At 38.5% G+C, this 22,272-nt stretch overlaps 1 protein-coding gene across 12 annotated transcripts in view; it reads right to left on the reverse strand.

The window, feature by feature from the left end:
- ESRRG (estrogen related receptor gamma) overlaps nt 1-22,272 on the reverse strand; it is a 620,659-nt gene that overhangs the window by 206,180 nt on the left and 392,207 nt on the right. The window lies entirely within an intron of this gene.

Here is a 22,272-nt window from a genome sequence, read left to right on the forward strand (position 1 = left end):
GTTCAACTTGCAACAAAAGCTGAAAACCTTCAACACTGAGTGAGTTCATTTACAAATTACCTCTTGCTAGAAAGAGTCGGGCCAAGGCTGGTATAATATTTGTCTATTAACTACAACTTATTGTACAAACACAGCAAGAGGAGTTGATGCTGTGATGCTTTATTGACTAGAAAGCCTCACCTACAGATTTTCTCCTTTGAGGTTTAAAGGAATTCCTATTTCTCATTTGCAGTCTATCAGAAAAGGTATATGACCTGTATTTTTTAATTTATATAAATCCACTCAGTCAATCAGCCTGGGCTGAAATTTAATGGATGTATCAGTCATCGTTGGTCCAGGGAGAGAGAACGAGGCACCAACATCTACCACTGGTCTCCGCTTCTCCCATTATATTCCCCCTCTTGTCCTGCCTCACCAGCTCCGACGCCTCCCTCAACGGCAAGCCAGGGCTCTTTCGAGGCCGTTGTTTTTAAAGAAAAAAATCTGAGTAAAAATAAACTGAGGGAAATACAGAAGACCCTTTGGCTATTTCAGTTTTTAGAAATCTTCATTTTCCTATCTATGTTATGGCAATTTTATTACATATTCAGCAAATTTACAGTAACAAGATGTTCCCCTGATAAATTAATCACTTTCCAAGCATTTTATCATATAAATAAAATATCACCACTGGAGAGTAAAATCAGCTCAACCAGTTGATTTAACCCATCCTTCAGGAAATTCACCTGAAATAGATTGAGGACCACCGATCTCTCTCTCTCTCTCTGTCTCTCTCTGTCACACACACACACACACACACACACACACACACACTCATTCACACACCCTCTTAAAAATATGAGCTGGGCACTCATACTACTGGTAACAAGGCTTACAAGGACTTCTAACTTCAGAAGCCAGATTTTAGGGTTTACTAGATTAGTATAAAAGAGAGGAATTTCTATCTTTTTAAAGATAGAAAAGACTGGAAAGAAAAAAAAAGATAGGAGAAACTAAAATCAAGAGAACCTTTTCTCATCTGCTAGAATCTACATTTCCCTAATAGTAATAATAATTAAGTATTTACATTTTTATAGTCCTATTCTTAACCTAACATTCGAGGCAGGGAAGAAAATTGCAAGTGGCTAGGTTTCTGTCTTTACTTTGCTTTCCCCTTTGCTAATTTCAGAAAGTGAATCCAGCAATTATAAGTAGTAGGAGACTGATAAGGAGTCACATATGCACGAGAAATAGGTTCAATTCAAGCTTCCCCGACTAATCCTTATTATGACTCATTTCAACTTCAGAATTTGTCGGTTGAGGTAAGAAGCTAATTTGGCTTTGAGAAGTGAAATCTCAGTTTTGTACTTTCCTTCTAGTGCTACTAACAACCCTATTATTAAGAGCAAAGTAGGCGGGGCATGAACTATTTATCGAGTGCCCACTCTCGCCAAGCATTTCTTGCATGCTATTTTATTAGATCATTAAACTTAACATATTTTAAGTAACAGCATAAATTTCTCTGGCTCCCGAACTCATAGTTTGTACTGTAGTATCTTCCATCTCAAAATAAAGTGCATTATTTTTAAAACCTGTACCCAACATGACCCTCGAAGTATGACCCTGAGATGAATAGTTGGACATTCTGCCAGGTCTGGACAGGAAATGGTAGCAGAAAGTGCCTCAAAGAGATTCCTCCTACCTGCTTCCTCCCTGTGTGTGCACAGATGCTGCTCCTTCTGTTTGTACTGTCTCCTCTCTTGCTGCAGGTTCTGTCCCATCAAATACAAACCAGATCTAATATATACATTTTAAGAAAATAAAAAAATCTGGCACCATGCCTGAGCCAATTGTGGAACCCCCAAACAAAAGATGACCAGGGCATGCTCACTCTCTCTTTTTTTTTTTTTTTTTTTAAAGATTTTATTTATTTATTTGACAGACAGAGATCTCAAGTAGGCAGAGAGGCAGGCAGAGAAAGAGGAGGAAGCAGGCTCCCTGCTGAGCAGAAAGCCTGATGTGGGGCTCGATCCCAGGACCCTGGGATCATGACCTGGGCCGAAGACAGAGGTTTCAACCCACTGAGCCACCTAGGTGCCCCGTATGCTCACTATCTTTAGTGCTAAAGTAAATACCATTCTATTACCAGCCTTGCTTTGGGGAAACCCCAAATAGTCACCTTACCTCCCCACTTAGAAGTCCATAAAAATACCCATGATTTATTATTACTATCCCTCTTCTTCCCCATGAATGGGGTAATGAAGTTCTTTATGGGAGGCTATTACAGAGCAACATGGATGCTACTATTTGCTACTTATCCCGTATAATTAATAACACCATAACTGTTATTAGAGTGCAGTATTTAAAGCAGTTAGCCTTCCATAAATATAACTGATTTGACTAAACTGTCAATGGCAAATTTCAAGAAGAACCACTCAAAGGAGATTTACTTTTGAAATATATGTTATACAAAGGCTTTTATTAACAATTTATTTTATTTATTTTTTGGTTTTAAGGAAATCATTAAACTTACCAACTGACTACATAATTACAAAGTCAACACTCTTAAAAAGCAAGTAGTAACAATAATTAATTTCCTTCTGGGTATTTCCTTGACAGCTTATGAAATTTCTCTCTTAAAATTCTTTGCAAATATTTGGGCACAAAGTGTTCTCGAAAAGCTGATATTCATTCAAATCTTTAAGTAACACCTTCATTGAAAATACTGGTCGAATAAAAGTAAAATTAACATCCATATTATGGATCGTCTGATCTTATGAGAGAGGATGAAAGAAGAAATCTGTAAAATGCTGAAAAGTGATGTTATAGCAAGTACAACATGTCAATATGGTGTTCGTGTACTAAGTTTCCACTGCCATTTGTGGAAATAATCATAGTTTAAGCTCCTCTTTCATGATGAATATACTTTTTATCATAATCACAGGGTAAAGTAAGTTTTTATGGGTTCCTGGCAAAGCTAACACAAGTACATGATGTGACAAAATTATATACATGTGAATTATTCAAAGATAATATAAAGCTAGCCTGTCCACATTAGATCGGAGAGACCTCCTAACACCCAAGTCGGGGATACAAAAAAAGATGACACAATGGTCAGGAGGACTCTTGCCTGTACATCTTAAATGAAAACAAAATTTTAAAAACGAGTAATACAAGTTGTGGTGAATAAGAGTAATAAAAGCAATACGTAAAAAGTTTGTGCTCTTTTCTTAAGATTTTATGTATTTATCTGAGAGAGAGAGAGAGACAGAACACAAGCAGGGGGAAGGAGAGGGATAGGCAGACTCTCTCAAGGACCCTGAGACCATGACCTAAGCTGAAATCAAGAACTGGATACTTAACTGACTGAGCCACCCAGGCGTCCCAAAAGTTTGTGTTCTTGTTCAGATATATTTATTTTTTTTTCTAAAACATTTCATTACTTTGTACACCTACCGAGCTTCAAAACATCTGAAAGTGTCCCCTGAAGTTGCCAATTAAACACGGAGTCCATTCCCAACCCTGTAGTTAGCCGCTACCACTAACGCATACAGGTTACTTCTAATTAATTCACCTCTCTGTCCACTTCGTCCCCTGCCTGGCCAGGGGAGGCATTCTATCAGCAGCAAACAGTCTCCAAGTGACTCTAGGAGGAATGGACTGTTTTTCAGGAAAAGGTCATTTAAGAAGAGTAAGTAAAGGTCCTTGTTAGTAATGATGGAAAAATAGACTCTTTTTGCGGGGGCGGGGGGGGGGAGGCTAGTATTTTTATCAGGGCATGTTCTCAAAAGCTGGGGGTGGGGGTCCTGTGGCTCAGTGGGGGAGAGCGCAAACAGAGGGATCAAAGGAGGAAATGTCAGGCCAAAGACGAAAGAGCACAGGAGGGGATGAACTGGCTCTTGCCTAACGGTCCTGAGTTTTATCGAATGCCCTGAAATTTTACGGAGCTACTTGGCTGAAGACAAATACCTCATCTTCTTTGGCACCAGAAAATGGTTTCAAATGCAGATAAAAAGGAGTCATCTCAAATACTTTTTGGAAAGAGACTGGTTATAAATAAATTTCCTTGAATAAAAAGTACTTTATTTGAACAAAGATGAAGTGGGTTACTGGTTCTATTTTGAATTAGCAGGATGATTCATTTTCATGCATATTTTGCTCCAGATAGATGTTGCTTATTTAAGTGCCGGCTAGAGCTTTACTGGCTCGAAAAAGCAGATCCATTAACTTTCCTGTGCAACTGAATGGAGTCAAATGGGATGGCGTGAACAAACCCCAAAGACTCTAGTCTATTCTGGGGCACAAGACGTCACATCGCGTTCTGTACATACAGAACCAGGGGAGAAAATATCCACAAAAACATTCTTTTTTTTTCAATCCTCTCTCAAGCCCTTTTTGGCTTGCAGTTAAAAAACTAACAGGCTATAAATAACATATAATCTTATCCATACATCTGTATTAATCTATAAAGCAAAATACGAGAACAGTGGATAAAGAATCCTAAATTAATTTAAGTGAAGCCCCCATTCCCACCCTGAATTTCTATTATCCTCTCAATGAGTCTCAGAAAAGAAAACAGGAAGGAACAGTCTGTTTCAAGTCTGGAGACCACCAGTTCCATTCATAGTTCTAAACCTTCATTTACAATTCAAAATTTTTTTTTCATTTTAATTGCAGTATAATTAACATATGGTATTATATTACTTTCAGGTGTACAATACAGAGATTCCACAATTCTATCATTGCTGAGTATTCATGACAACAAGCGTGCTTTTTTATTTATTCTTTTTTTTTAAAGTAATCTCTATGCCCAGCTTGGGGCTCAAACTCCTGACCCTGAGACCAAGAAGAGCACATTCTAACTGACTCAGCCAACCAGGCACTCCTACAATTTAGAATATTTTTTATACAACCTAGATCTTCCTATACTTCAGTGACAAGTTTAGCCTTATAAGCCCATCTTGTTAGATACATATGATAGTTTCCTTATTTCAATAATGTATTTCAGTATAAATGACTTACTTGCATTAATCAGGTAATTTCCCACCATGTGGTTTATACAGACCCCAAAATACAAAGTCATACACAGGTTTCTGGGACTGAAGTCTTTCATTTTATATTTACTATTTATTCACGTGAATGCTGAATTTGGTTAGAGTGTTTTATACACAATAGCTAACATAATTTTGACTGGCCACATATACAAATAAAAATTAACAGAAATGTATCCTATTTTTTTTTTCTTTCTAGCAGAAAAAAAAAAAAGAGGACACAATATATATAAATCACAGTTCACTAAAAGTCAAACGTGTTGCCCCCCACCCCCAACACACACACACACACACACACACACACAAAATCATCGTTTTCAGAAAGGACACACAGTTGTTTTATTTCTGTGAAATCAATGCCTAAAAATATGACATTTCATCAGTTTCACTTATGCTGAACATCCCCAAAGGTTCCCTACCTGAAGCTGGCCATATTTTAAGTGCAAAGCAGGCTGAGCGCTATCTAAATCTAGATAAAACTCATTGGTTTGTAATCTGCACAATGATCTATACATCTAAATCTATATGCAAATCAAGTGCTTCCGTGCAGTGGAGCATTCCAAAGCACCCAGGGCTAAGGGAGCACGAGGTGCTCTCAGACCCTCCCCTGTTACCTTCTCCTTTCCCTCTATTTATTTATACTAGCTACCTAAATAATTCACACTGCCTGCTTTTCAGCCCGAATGTTCCTCAGAAGAGGCCTACAATGAGCTATTGCAGTCACCAGATGGACTCAGAAAAGCAGCAGGTGGGGCAGATGGCAAGGCGCCCCGTCTGATGCTGCTTGCTTCGGCATGGACTGCGTTTTCCTTCCAGGTACATTATCATCATCCGAACACTGAGCGGTGTATAGTTTGGGGGTGGGGTGGAAGTGGGGCGCTGGCAAATCCTTTCCATGCAATATTAGAGGAATCATAAATTACCAGCTGCCCTCTTCCTCCCCGCCCTCCGCCCCCCTGCAGCCCCCGATGTTTTATGCGGTTGCTTTGTTAGTGGGTTTTCTTTCTTTCTTTTCTTTTCTTTTCTTTTCTTTTTTTAAGACTTTGGTGAAGGTTCCGCCATGCATTTTGGCACTAAGGATAAAGAAGGATGCATCCATTGGAAAATTTCACCTCAGCTTAATATAAAAGGAAGACAGGAGGATTAGAGGAAGTGACACTGGAAGAGTCAAGACTATTGGGGGGGGGGGGGGGGTTGTATTTTCACAAATATTTTGCAAAAACCACAAATGAAGCGAAAACATAGGTGAGTCGATGACTCAGCCTGCGTCTCCAGTGTCTCCCATAAAGGTAAGCAGCCCTTTGCATATATCTATCCAGTGGAGGAGATAAAAACCACAATCTTAGAGCTTTTGGACATAAGAGAAAATACGAGCTATACCCAAATTAGGGCAACTCTTTGTCTTACATTTCTGGTGTCATTTCCGAAAGTGTGGCATGTCCCCTCCGAAGTGTGTAATTCTATAGTAATGAAACACACACAAAAAATTGTGTTGACTATCCCTTGGTGTTGGAAGCTTACAACATCATAACGCCAAGCCATCGTGAGACAGTCACTCAGTAACATGTAGTATAAATTTTAATTGAGCATAAACACTTGACAAAAATTCTCCGGAGATATTTCTGGCATATTCTGATTGGCAATGGTATCATGATACCATGATTTTAATCCTTCTATAAACTTAACTGATGCCAGTATAAATCTTATTACCTAACTTCACTAATCATCTAATTATAAACACCTAAAAATGTGAAAGACAATAATTTTCATGACCTGAAGCAAACCAATCTGTATCTTCAAAAAATAAATAAATAAAACACTTTAATAAAATTGCATTCCCACTGAGGAAATGCTGCAAAGACACAGGCAAACTGAAATCCCAGGCTTCTGGGAACTCTGTGGGGTAGTTTTGCAGGAATTCCGGACGGACAGTAGCTGTGAAATTATCTCAAGATTAAGGGCAAGGTTTTCTTACAAAAACTACCTTTCAATAGTCATTTATTTTGATTAGAATGAGTTCACGAAGTCAAACCTTTCCCTTAAAGTCCAATCACATAAACCTTCCAGAGTTCAAATAAATCCCCTTGCTTTCCCTATGATCTATAAAGCATTTTTTACATGATCTTTTAAAGAATTTTTTCCCCTCTCATTTCCAGTCTGAAAAACAAACCATATACAAGTAATTGAGAGCATTTTAAGATGTAAAGGCAACTTTGGTGATCAAATCTTCAAAGCCTTCACGGGGAAGCAATGTCAAAATGGCTTTTTTAGCTGAGGGAACACAGGCCAGACCAGACTTGACTGCTTCAAGACCCCCAATCACACTTTGGAAATACTCAGGATCTGAATCTACAGTTCCTAATTGAGTTCATGGTGTTAACTTTGTATCAGTCCTAAAAAGCCAAAAACAGAAAATCAGGTTGGAAGCTTCAGTGTGCTTAAGTTTTAAAACTCCTGGTACCCTAAAATCCTGCAATCCTGTTCTAAAGACTGACCCAAGTTTAAACAGGAGACGTGGGTAGAAAAAAACACATTTTTAAGTGGTTTTTATGCACTCAAGATTATTTTATAATTTTTATCATTCACTTCAGGATCTTAGTGCCAGGACAGTACTTGTATAGAAATATTTGTGAATGAATGATCAAGAAAATGTAGTTTAATGCACTAAATGGATTACTTTAATGCTTTTAAAAACTGCAAAACAATGCATGTAATTTTTTTCGATGCAACATGAAAAGTTACTATATCCAATCAATCTGACACCAGAGAGTTGGCTATGAAAAATACACTTCCCAAATCAATGTTAAACTGATATCTTTTAAACTTGACTTCATTAACTATTATTAAACTGTTGGCCCACAATCTAATTAATGTACACCACAGAGGGTATTTAATAATACTAAACAGAAGAGGATGGACATTTCTTAGAAAAAAACTCATTATAAGGCAAATGGCCGTAAGTTAACATTTAAAGACAGTAACTGTGGAAATAAAATGTGATTTTAGATTTACATATTTCATAATGATTGGGATATTCTCAGTGTATTCAATGTGTGTTCAATATTCCTTCAGTGTATTCAATATTCCTTCTAAAATAAAAAGCAGCAAAGTCCCACCTAAAAATACCTGCTATTTTAAAAACAAAAAACATTAAAGATAAGCAAAGAGTGAAGGAATGCATAGGTAATTTTAATTTAAGTCCTGGATATAAAAGATCATAAAGGTAATGTGTGTTACCTGTTACTCGATGTTACTCGAAGTGAATGATAATTGTGATTTTTAACATTTCAAAATTATCCTTCAGTAAAGTATATGTGATAGTCTCAAATAGATCCATCTTATATAAATATGTATAGCTTAACGTATTTTTACAGTGTTAGAAATCAGAGTAATGGCATTTCATATACACACAAAAAACCCCTACATTTGTTTTACACGTGTTGAAAGAATAGTTAAGGCATGTGTCTGTATATGCGTGTGTGTGTTTATGTATCTCTATATATAATACAATTTCTGTAACTGGTTGAATTATTTCCCAATTTCAGACCCCCTCCTGGATGTGGCCAACTCCTACAGCTCCACAAGACAAGTTAGTCATTAAATATAGATATCCAAATTTAAAAATTTTTAAATTTTATCCAAATATATAGTATATGTTATAATTGGCATAATTTAAAAAGAGAAATAGATTTTTAAGTGCCACTTTCCTCTTTCCTAAACAAAATATTGATAAAGTGACTCAAATGCCATAAGTTTGATGCAATGCCCAATTTGTTAAACACATGCAGCCTTCCCAAATTAACTATGATTTTTTTTTTTTTGCATGTGCCGGCTGGCTTTCTTCTTCATACGTAGGCATCACTAACTGAAAAAACAGAATTGGGGGAGAGAGGGTACAATCTAAAGAAATTACTTCTTTTACTTCTTTGTGGTTCACCTCCCTAGGTGAAAAAGATAAATTAAGACACATCATTAAACACACACACACACACACACACACACACACACACACACACAAATGGTAGGATAAACCAATGGCTAAAATCTTTGAGAGGCTGGAAACAGAGCACACTGAGTAACTATCAACTTTAATTAGTAAGGAAGGATAGTACCTCTGGATACTAACTGTAATCCTCGTGCAATATTTAACCAGATCCCCCTGGTTCTGTTTTGTGTTTCCCCTCTGAAAGTCTAAGAAGCATTTTCTACCTAAGTTTTGAGTTTACAGTTCAAAAAAGCAAGAGAGAGAGAGAGAGAGAGAGAACAGGATTCCTTGCAGGCCTTCTCCCCACCTAAACAGAACCATTTGCATAGTCCATTGAACACTGTTTAGTAAACACAGAGTGTAGGGACCACAGTGGCTTCTATCTTCCTGGCCTGCCGTCCTTTTAAAAGCAAGGCGGGGATTCTGTTTTTAGTACACACTCTGGTTCAGTGTTAATCCTGTTTTATGTTGTTCACACCTGCTGCTGACTAGCAGCCTGCTGATGGGCCGGGGCTCACGCTGCTGGGAGAAATCCCTCTCCTGGAGGAGCCGAGGAGCCAGACAAAAGCTACTGTACAGAGCTGCAAACAAAGCCTGACCAGGGACCAGGAGACGGGACAAGCTGACCCCGGCAAATCTTCCCTCCCGTTTGGCAAATAAGGTTCCCATGTCCCCCAAGTTTGCCACCCAACAATAAAGGCCACCGATTGCTCTTTTCTGAAGGAAACTGAACCCCATGGCCTTAGTTCTATTCCTCAGCTGTGTATGTCTTTGGGTAAAATTAATGCCCACGCAGTAAAAACGAAAATGTCCTAATCAGGGGTCCACGTGAGCCACACTTTGTGTCCTTCCTGAAAGAATCTATCGCTGAAACCAACCTAAATATGAATTTAAAATGCCCTATGGCTAATCTCTCTTATCATCGGATTTTACATCCAAAATGAATAGAGATAGAAAATCGTACGTTCTGCCATCAGTGGCCACTGAGTGACCAGGACAGTGACTTGGATGCTAAGACGCTCGCCCCAGGCTCCCACCCTGCACTGCATGTGCCTAATAGCAAACATCAAAAGGAATGACTTCTTTTTTGATCTTAGTACCAGCGATAAATCAAATTCAGTGCCACAGACAGGGGGGAAATTCGCTACTGAGGGAAAACCCCGAGACTGACGGAGGGACCAGTTGGAGGCATCCGCTCAATCACGTTTCCAGTAAACGAAGCCCACCCTCCTTTGCTCCGAAACAAGATGTGAGTTGTCGTGCGCTTACCCAGAGCAAGAAAAACTGACCCAGTCCTGATATGACCCTAAGGCAGGAGGTGCTTTGGGCTGACATTGCCAGCAATGGCCCCGGAGCCCCTCTCTCCTACCTACAGACCCTGAGCCCAGGTCCCTTCTCTCTGGAAGCCAGACTCTGCCCACAGGTGAGCACAGAAAGCTCCCTTTTGGCCAGCACAGCAGAGCTCCAGGAAGAGCTGCACGTCCGGGGAGGGGGTGTCAGATGGGAACTCGGGGATCACTTTCTTACATGTCCCGGAGCACCTTTACTACTTGCAACAGCCAAAAAAGCATCATGGGCTCCACGGCCAAGCTGGGGAGTCCTGGGTCTGCCTAAACCTCAGTGGTGTACAGATTTAATGGAGCAGAGTTTTCATACTTCTCTGGGGGGAAGCACGCAAAGTGCTACTTCGCATTTTAAGGCTCTGTTCATGAACAAACGTGAGGATGAGATGTTCGAGGTGTCGGTGTCTTTTCCCTGGTTTGTTTCTTATCTACCCTTAGCAATGTCCTCTTTTTTGGAGGGTCAGCACTCGAGCTACTCCCTGGTCTGTACCACGCTCTTCCTCAGCTGAGGGAAAACACACAGGGATTCTCCGAAGCAGCTTAGCTACCACAGGTGAGAAGCCAGGTAAATGCATACTTTTTCAGCATGTATAATACTGCATACTTGGGACCACTCCCAAGTCTTAAAGAAAACAAAAACTGTTCTTAAAAATGCTCCTATCTATGATATACTTGCCTTAGCTGTAGACAGAATGCATGTGTCCCCCTAACCTGACACAGCCCATCATAAAATCAAATAAAACAATAACAGTTGTCGCTTTCAATCTGCTTACGTAATATGAGAAGTATAGGAATAAATTCAATTATTATGTTGAATCACAGGAAGATGCTGAGAGACGACCACTTCTTGACCTACAAGAATGGCAATTTCATGTGGTTTCATGAAAACATAATTAGAATCCTATTACCTCACTTTCACACAAAAAAGGGTGAAGTTTGTCGGGGAATTTCATGATTCCGATTTGACTTCCCTCCTAATTCTCCCTCAGAATGCCACCTCTAATTTCATCTGGTTTTGTTTCATTATTATCAAAATGGGACAATTTACCTAAGTATATTTCAAAACTCGAACCTGGGACAATGTGGGGTACTCAGGTCCTCGCCGTCAAGAGGTCACTGGAAATCAAGTTTTGCACATTCGATGGTTCACATTTCCAGTGGAGCGTTTACTACAGGACTCACTTTTCTGAGAGGCAATCCCAGATAATAGAAGAGCCCACGCTTCCTTCCAAGCGCCGAGCCCACGCCACCACGGAGTGTGATGGAAAAAATCTCATCCTTCACCCTTCTCTTAAGGACTGGAACCATGGATGAGTTTCTTTCCCCCGGGTGACTTTTGAGTTTGCTCAGGACAGAAAGAACCCCGTGGACGAGCAGCAGTCGCAGCTCCGAGATCAAATGATCCTGAGTGTTCCGCGTGGAGTGCCGGCGACAGGAGGGAAGCCCTCGGATCAGAAGGAAGAGCAGCAGCCGCGACAGCCGCTGTACGCATGATCAAGGGGTTCAAGGGGTTCGCCGTGCAGTTGCCCTGCAGGGGGGCTCCGGAGAACGCCCACTTCTGAGCAAAGGTAAGACCACCTTATTTTGATTATAGTGCTTTCCTCGGGCAGGAATTTTTATTTCGGCCTGAATCTTAAACCATTACATTTCCAGTGATGCATTTTTATGTTTACAATTGACATCTTCATAAAAGAATGAAACCTTTGAGCAACAGCTCCAAAGCATGAAGGTTGCCTGCAGTAAGTACTTAAATTATTTTACACCTAAATGGAGCTCAGTTGTTTTTAGTTAAAATTTAATAAACCTTAAACTGATGACCTTTCTTCCACAGAAAGGCCCAGAGTTGCAAAAACGAACTTTCCAGTGAAATATATTTTAAGGAACTAGTGCTGAACAAAGGGCTATTTAAAGCTGAACGCTTTGTCAATTTATCAGCCTGTGAACATTCTGTTCCCGAATCTCCTGCTGCTGCTGAATGTATAGAACGCTGGTGCCTCGCTTAATCGAATACTATTGATTCGAGTGTGTCACAGTGATCTCACTGAGAGTAATCAATAGTAATCCAAAATCAATCAATCTGCTCTTGCACTATCATTTATCAAATCTGAATACACCAAATTATTTGTAGGCGTCCAATTACAAAGAAGAGAAGATGGTTGAGCTGGGAAAGTTAATGGTTTATATTAAGAGCAAAACCAATATCTCTCTCTTTGTCAGGGGAGGTGCTTTAAAATGGGCTGTGGCTTGGACAAATACATTTATCTGCTCATTAAAGCATCCTAAATTTATAATTAATCTCATTCCATTCCGGGAGGGGGGGTGCAAAAACAAGTTTTCTTATATAGGACTTCGCTGGTTCAGCACAAGTGACATCAACGTCCACATGCCCTAACTTACTGAACAACAGCACGCAAGCATTTTTACAAGTCTGATAAGCTAAGTTTCAAATGCCTGTCACCCCTCTGCTGGAAAACAAGGGGACTCGATTGACACAGGACATAACTGCATCTTCTAACATCAGAAATGATGTTTAATAGAACTGGATTGGGAAAAGGCATACTTAATTTCTCCAGAGAATGTACAGCCTAGATGCACCTGCTTATCGAAGAAGCTGCTGGTGATGCTGAAGGTTCCTTTATCAACATATTCACCTGTAATTTAGTCAAGGTAATAAATCCTGCTATTCATTATGCACACTCAAAAGCAGCCCTACTATTTAACTTGAATGAAAAAAGGCACAGAGTGTCTAAAACATTTACTTTTGCTAATGTAAAAGTGTTGGCATTTTACTTCGTTCCCGATAAGCTGGTGCCAGTAGCAGAGTGATTATTCTTTTCTTATTCAAAGCCTATCAGCATTTCGAAAAGCTCTCTCAATCTTATCAGGTGTATGAACAGCACAGTTACTGAAAACAGTTTGTACTGCTCCTCTCTCTTTCTGCCAAGCTATCTGATAAACCCCCAACTAACTAACTGTATTTACACACAATCATACAGAAGTTGTATCCTCCACGCCCTGTAGCCAGACTCCAGGCTGCCACGGATTTTTGTGCTGGGACATTAACTTAACAAAAATGTCAGCAGTGAGTACCCCAAACTGACAACAATCAAGAAAATACCATAAAAGCGCTCAACTAGAATGGACAACAAACAGAAACAAAGGAAAACAAATATGAAAAGTTGAAGGCAAGCCCTTTGGAATTCGAGAGGGGGTTAGAATCTACTGTGTATGCAAATACGGATGAATCTCATGTACTTACCTTTAATCACAGTAAATGATCCCTTAGCAAAACAGATGAATAGAAACAGACATTTTCAAAGAAAGTATCGCTGCCATGGAGGGGGTTGAGGGAAGTTTCTTAGAGCAGTGCAGGGATTTCTCCCACCTCTCAGATTATCTCAGTGTGGACGAAGAGAGGTTCATTACATAAGCAAAGTAAGACAATAGACAATATCACCGAACTTACCCCATAAACTGAAGACAAGATAGAAAGCAAGGCTGTCACATATGGTGACCACATTCTCAGGACAGATTTTCCAATCATTACAACCCTCATAAATGCTCTAGACATTAAAGTTTTGTTCACTATAAGGAAATTAAAAAAAAATTAAAAAAATATAATTTGAGTGTATAACCTCTTTGTATTTTTCTCATTCTTCAGACTTAACCAACTGAACAGTTCCATATAAAGCTATGAGGAACGAATCATCACCCAGGCCAACCTGAGCAGGTGATCTGCTCTCCATTTCTATCTATTAAAAAATGCTTAGACCAGTTCATGGTTCATACGAATTGAGAGACACACCTAATCATTGATGGGAAGGTCTTTGGAGCATGAAAGACAACAATGACATTTATAGAACATTAGAGAAATCTAAAATGTACTTGAACAACTGAATCATAAATTTCTGACCCTGGGAAAGAATCTCTGCTTGGGCTCCTATGCATAAATTAGCCATTTGTTCCTCACCATCTTGTACTGAATGGCTAGGAGAGGACAGAAAAAGGCGGCCACATGCTCCCACCTGAGCCCAACTACTGATTCTGTCTAGACTCCAAGACCAGAATGAGTCTCTCCTTAGATGTGTAGAGCAGCGCGAGGTATAAGCCAAGTGTGGAGTTCAGTACAATTCAGCTGATGGTTGCTTTTCCAGCTGGGACACTATGATCCCACGACTGATGAGGCAGGTCTCATGTAAGTCTACGGATAAAGCGATGCTTCTGTCATCTACTGGACCCAGCACCAACTGTATACAGTTACTTCCTCATAGAAAAAAAAAGACACGAGTCTCATCAACCATATGTACCTTTCCCTTTCCTGGGTCATGAACAATGGGTTGCAAACATAATATTCCTCCTTAAAATATCTGATCTGTTTTAATAGATTAGTGATGCTGATCAAAGCATTGTCAGAGGATTCCTTCATTTATGGGAAAATGAAGCTAATTTAATGCAGCCAGCTTACATTTTTGGAGAAGTTCAAGTTCTGTGATAATTTGGAATTACGGAGGGCAAAGGGCAATTGATTAAAGAGCCTCATATCTGAATACTTTTCTCTAGACAAGTACCTTGGTCTCTATAATTTTTCATATTACTTGTTATTTTTGCTAACTATGGATGTGATTTTAGACACTTTTCAAAGTAAAATAAATTCTTACAACTATAAAATGTAAATATAATAACTGCCTTGAAAAGAATACCTTTTAAAACATTTCAGTTCACATTGTAAGCATTAAAAGTGAGCATTTATTTAACGTGCCTTTTGTTTAAATTCTCAAAAGCCATTATAAATAAGCAAAATCTTCCTAGGATCGATGAAAAATTCAAATTTTCATGTGCGAGGGAACCATCCTGACCATGGAAGGGAAAAAAAGTTAGCATGCATCTGCCTATTTTCTGTGCACAAGTTCTTTTTCAAATTTCATTTTTCTTTTTGCATTTTGAATAAGCCATACGAAAAGAACGCCCAAGACTTTTATCTTCCTCAGAAAATGTATGCAAAGTGCAACAAAAAGAGATGTCCCTTGTTAAAGATGGATTGCCCATGCTCCTTCCGATTCTCCACTTCTTAAAGTCTTTATTTACTTCACACTCAGGAGCAACGGAGGTTCACCACTTCAGAGACTTTTAAAACAATAAATCCCTTTGTTACTTCCAAGAGAGTAGAAAGATTTGAACATGTTTAAGTTATCCTCCCCCACTCTTGGGTTTTTTTTTTTTTTTTTTCTGGTACAAAACTCATTATTGTCTGTGCTGTCTGTATTCCCACAGAGTTTTAAAGAGAAGTAGGCAAGCATGCTGGTTTTCAATACACTTCTACTAGCCATCAATCTCTGATATGATAGGAGAATTTATCGGTAGCTTCACTTTTATTTAGTACCATCTTAACCAATTGTTTGTGGAGAAGGTGTATGATGAAGCAAAGTTAAATTGACACATCTGTGATATGCCTGACAGCCTTCAGTATGCCTAGTATTAATTTGTTTTCTTTGGCTAGGTAAGTACTGCCAAGGCATATTACACATAATGTGTACTTCCAATCAAAATGATGAAAAGTATATATGCAATTCTGTGTCACTCTCAGCAGTATGAGAAAGCACAGAAGAACGTATAGGACAAAGACTGCCTTTTAAAATTAAAACATAAATTTACTTTGAAGTTCATTTTTTTTTTTTTTTAAACAACGTAATCTAATCTTAGGTAGGCTCTCCATGAGTTTCACACTTGAAGCAGTAAAGAGATTTTAAGTGCCAAAGCTACAGCCATAGGTTGCATTTCTGACGGCCAGGGCTGGGTATTGCTTATCTCTATTCAAAGGCACACACAGGTCCATGCCAGTATACTGAAGTGCACTCCGATGGACCAGTGAGAAGTCATTTTATTTAAAACTGCACCTTTTCTTTGAATGCTTTGCCTTAGTGAGTTCTCTTCCAAATATACATTTGTTGCCATAAACTAAGATGGCATGGCACCTGAAGAAATCAAAAGCATAATCAAAAGTACAAAAAGCAAGTTTCCTCCAAACATTCAAAAAATTTCTTTCAATAAAAAGGGGACTGATACATGCATGGGCACACATATGCCTACGAACACGTACACGCACGCACACCACCACTACCGCAAAATCTAAATCCTTTCAATTTGATGGTTTTGTATAACTGACTAGAAAATACATTTGGAAAATAATGAGAAAGAGTGTCCAAATCAGAGAAAAAGAAACACCTGGCACTTCTGTCAAGAAAAAAGTAGAGAGGAAAGATGCGTTTGCTAAAAAAAACTCTGAATGGAAATTATTTTTAGTAGCTGAGGTTTCCTAGATCTTGGAAAACAGAAGTCTGAAATGAACTTGAGACAAGAATGAGATGCCAGGTAAATCCTTCAAAAGGCAAAGGCTGTCACTTATCACCCTCAAATAATAAAGAAGCTAGCTCTGATGTGATGCACTGGCAGAAAGAAACAGTAGGATGTAAAAGAAGAGAGAAAGAAACATCAAATTTGTTTAAGTGCTATACATACAAGTAAAGATAGGAAATGAATCCAGGAATTTAAACCAGAATATAAATAAGAATAAGAAGTACAGCACAAAGAGCAGCTGGCTGACTGTTCTTTCTCAACACTCATTCAGATTTACTAAGCAAAATCACAGATCTCTAAACTTACCCCTTCGAGTAAAATTCAAAAATTCTGAAATCTGTGATGTACTTTAGAGAAACAGAACACTTACTAGCCTTCTATATTTGCTTTCAGGGGAAAAAAGGAAAAAAAAAATGAGGAAATGACATATTTATGTAATACGGATAAATAAAATTCCTATTGATGCATTTCTCTGAGAGCTATCGTGTTTACATTCAGATATATTTGTCAGGCCCTTGAATTTAAAAAAAAAAAAAAAAAAAAAAGAATGTAGCCAAGAGCTGATTCAAAACTGTATCTTGGACTTGGGCCCAAACCATTAAATGATGCATTTAATATTAGTAGCTTATTTCCTATTTTACAAATCATTTATGATTACCAGCTTTTGAATTTAGGAAGGATAGCAGTTAAAAATTCATAAAATCAGAAACAAATCGAGTTATTAGGTTACCTGTTAACCTGTCTTTCTGTATAGTTAAACCCATTCTGTTGAAAATCAGACCTGGCAAATACCCGAAACACGAATTCCAGGTTAAAATCATGCCTGGCACATTGAACTGGCAACTAATCGATCTGAAAAATACCTGAGATTCCCTTTATTATATAAACGTAATGAGCACTGTTAGCAGCCTGCCTCTTCCCAGGGAGGTACATATTTCACGTGCATCTATACACGCAAACACACACGTGTGTGTATTCTACAGACTGCTCTGGATTTTAAAGTACGATGTGTGTCCTGACGTATGTGTAATAGTCCAGACCATGCATATCCATATACACATGGCGGTGAAAATCATCAACAGCAAAGCATACGAAATGCACTGAGGAGAAGAGAAGCGGCAGAGACGCCTGGTGTCCCCCCTGCACTATCAAATGCACACATAAGTATGATTGGAGAAAGAGAACCTAAATATTTCACTGTCAGAGAACGTCGCAAACTGCAATTCATTTCTATCTCATGTGCTTTAGGACAATGACAATTTAATACAAGGCCCGTGGATGTAAAAGAGATAAAAACTGAACAAACTGGGCCAGTGTAATCAAAGATTTTCTCCAGAGAGCTGGCGAGGGCCAGAGCTCATATGCACTTAGAACAGATCAACGTTGTATTGTTTCTCTCTTCCATGACTTTGCTATGAAGCAAAATTCCAAGCCAAGCTTAGCTACTACTGCAATGACTTTAAAGTCCTATTGAAATACCTCCGATGCTCTTCTCTATTTCCAAATGATTCAGAGGTGGCTCTAAAAAGTTTATTTGATATTAACTGGTTTCACAGAAATCATTGCCATTAATTGCCACTTGTCTGACCAAGTACCAACCATGGACACAGATCTGAATCTGTTTTATGAAATCCTAGAAGCCAAACCTTCCGTGCTGCACAGCACTTTAAAAGTAAAACAAAGAAATTTTTTTTTTTTTTTTTAGTCACTAGGCTAAAACAAATGTTGAGGAATTTTTCACAAGTGATACGGACTTGAGACCGGGCATTATGCCTACCTCCCAAAAGAAAGGTCTCTTCTTTGTCTGTAGATCTTCCTGAAGTAAGGTATTGTGAAAGTATTGTTAAATATACTCATAGAGAAGTTACCTGCCCTCTTTGATGAATAGCACCATGTATCTAAAATTAATTGCAAAAGTATGGCCCAGCTAATGAGATGGTCCTTATCTTTTCTCAGCACAGGAAGCACAAGTATTTTTCTGCTGGCTCGATATTTTATAAAAAATGCCTAAAGTGTTATTAACTAAGTAAAAATCTGATTCAAAGACCTCAAAGACCCAAATTATCATAAATTCTAAAACCTGGAAAATCTGGAGTTAAACCTGATTTCCCATATTATTTCCTTTTTAAACCTTAATTTCTTTTCTTTTTGACTTTGAAAAGAAAACCAAAGGGGGGAAAAAAAATCTTTTCTCCAGCTTCTATGAGCATTTTTAAAAACAGAATTACAATACCCTTTTTAATAAGATGATCAATATATATTACAGGTCAGATTAAATCAAAGAAATATATCAAAGGCCATCAATTTAGAATTCAAAAAAAAAAAAGGAAGAACAATGATACCTTATTGGGGGGAAAACACTGGAAAAATGATCATCCATGCAAGAGAATTAATGGATATCCACAAGGGCTTTGCTAATAACATGGGTTAATTACCGCTGCAACACACAAGGCTCAGTAAATAAAGCAGCAGTGCCATAAACACATTAAGATGAGAAACCATCACCATAAGAACCAGCCAACACCATCACCCTTGCCTCTACTCAGGAAAGGGAAAGCTGTTTTCCAGCCCTTTCTGTCAAAAGGAGGATTTCTAAACTTAACCACCAAATGTTTATAAGGTAATCCATAAATCTACTGACACAAAGGGCTGGTGAAACATGGGGTGCCCATCATTTACGCACCACTCCTCTCCCACATTTATTCCATTAACTCAGGAACACTTATTTTTGCTTACTCGAAGGAGAAAATCACATGTTATGTAATACACACTGTCTGGCAATCTTGACTATCTATAGTTTGGGAAATGTACAATGGCTATGAAATTTTCAGAAAAATAGAATTAATCTGTTCACTTTCGTGCAGGGATGGGCAAGGTTACAAGATTCTGCCGCTCAAGAACACTCACCCCTCAAGTGCATTAGTTGTCACTTCCAGCAATTTACAAAGAAATCATCTGAAAACCCCACCTACACCACCTACCTTTAAGGCTGCAGGTGTTTTCAACAGATTTACAGAGAAGAAACAGGAGGAAAAGTAATATGAGCTCTAAGTCTGGAGTTTAGGTGTTCTTTCTTAGAAAAATAAACTTAAAGTGTCTGTTCATAGTTTTCAAATAATATCACATCTAAAGTGATTTAGGCAAGCTCCTTTTTCTAAAAAAAAAAAAAAAAAAAAAAAAAAAAAATGTATCCGCTCGGAGTTAGGCTTGCTGCTGTTGTGGTTACTGTACAAATCTCTTCTTCCTGCCTATTTTCATCTCATACATTTTGACATTACAGTATTACTTTTGGATAGTTGTGTTTCAATTTACATTTTGCTGTTAATAAGGAGACACGAGGCCGAGGGAAAAAACAGCAACAACAACAACAAACCGAGACACAGAAAGAGTGGACCGTACAAAATAAAACTTGCATAGCTCCAAAGAGGAATTTTAAAACACAAATCTGGTTCATTTGCAATGTTGGGATTTCAATGATCAGGCTGAATTTACTAAACTGTTCCCTCCTCGCCTTGCCTGTTTTGGAGTGTTTCAATTGCCTTTCCTTCTTCCAACAGCTGTGACAACTGTTAAAACAGTCAGTAAAATTAAGTCCGCTCTATAATCCTGTAGTCAATGTTACATTTTAATCAGAGGTTGAAAGGGATTCATGTGATGAGCACAGTCATTTAGAATGATTAGACGGACACATATGTCAAAATGAGCAGATATATTATTTTCATCTATTTATGCTATCAGTTATTACTGCTATTAAATGTGAAGCAAGCTCTCAAGTATTATGTCCTTTAATGTGCTGGCACATTTCCTAAAATAAAAAAAAACACATAGTTATAGGTTAACATTTTAGGCTCTCCTAATGGTGGTCAATAAATTGTACGCATCTTTTTAACAGCCTCCAAAACAGAAATTGGCTAATATTTTCCTCTGAAACTGCATAACTCTGGTTTCATTTCTATGTATACACACACGTGATAGGGTTTAACCCAGTACAATTACTATGAATATTAATAGCATGTATAAATTCTGTGGTTTATTAATTGAGACAGAGAGGCAGATGCGTTGCTTAGCATTAGATCTTTCTGTCTGTCCAGTGAACCACGTAACCATCAGAACTGCATCCAGACAATAAATCTGTATTTTTTTAAAGATGACTTTTAATTGAGCCAAAAAGAAAGCTAGTTTGAATCTTGCGCCAAAGCCAAAAGGACATGTGCCCTGATTTCATTTAAATGCATCTGCTTTAAGAGGCTTATCTAAACTAATTATTCAAATTAGCTATAAGAAGTTAAATTCAAGAAAACTACTTTAAAAAGAAGCCTCTGGGGGATTTTTAAAGTTTGTTTTGTTTATTTATTTACCGAAGAAAGTTCAGAATCTGGGTGAGCGTGGATAAAGCCTTCTCCCTGACAGGAAGACATTTACACCCTCCAGTTCTATGACCCCCGGTGCACTAACCTTCAAGCCCCACTTGAGTGGGCAGCCCTACCTTTGTTTATTTCTCATTTTTAGTTTCACACAATTTAAGGTTGTTTCTGGCCGTGAGTCTGTCGAACCGGATGCAACCTTGCCAGCTTTCGGTCCCTTCTACGCCCATCTCTTGGAGAATAGCCCTTGCGCGAGTGTGTATGTGAGTGTGATCTCTCACATACATGTGTGTGGGGGGGCACGTGCAAGCGTGCGGAGACAGATCCACACACACTCGCACCCCTACACACACGAGCAGCCACTGACAGTGCGAGTCACTTTTCATCTCTTACTTAATTACAAAGCAATGCAATACGCAGTCACAAAGGACAGCTAGTGGACATCTACCTATAATGCACTGCCTCCTCGGCGAGAGTTTCAGATTTTCTTCACAATCTGTAGAGAGATGTGTGCCAAGAGCACTCTTTTCAGAATTATAACAGTTGGTATTACTGTAATGTGGAAGCAGAGCGGTATAACCGACTCAACAGAGAGATGATCCAGGGACAGGTCTCAGGGTAGACGAATATGTTATCTTAACAGTGGGCTGAAATTAAGTTTATGACTTACTCATCTACACAAGAATGCCTAATTGACTTATCTTACCCCTCCACTTCTTCCCCACCTTTAATGTTCCAAAGATATAGGTACCGATATATACACACATAGACGCACAAATCCATGTGCATAAAGATATATACACACATAGACGCACAAATCCATGTGCATAAAGATATTCATGAATCCGAATTAAACTGCACCTAAGAACAAAAGTACTTTTCCCTATTTTCTGGACGTGATCCATGACACAAATCCACAATCTCAATGTTGTCTGTTCAAGGGGAAATTTTAAAAGTCACTACTGTTTCTTCTTTAGTTTTTTTTTTTTTTCCTCCCCTTAAATATTTATAATGTGTGAAAATCTCATGTTACTTAATGGACTGATTTGTCAGTTAAGTGCTGACTTAACGCTAACCATGCAAATAACATTATTCTAGCCCTGAATGGCACAGGGCTAGTTTTTAAATTGTTCTCTGAAGGAGAATTAGTAAATGTGCAATTTTGCCTCTAACTCTGCTCGGTAAGAAATGACAGG

Source organism: Mustela nigripes, chromosome 10 (genome assembly GCF_022355385.1).
Source record: "Mustela nigripes isolate SB6536 chromosome 10, MUSNIG.SB6536, whole genome shotgun sequence".
Lineage (NCBI taxonomy): Eukaryota > Metazoa > Chordata > Mammalia > Carnivora > Mustelidae > Mustela > Mustela nigripes.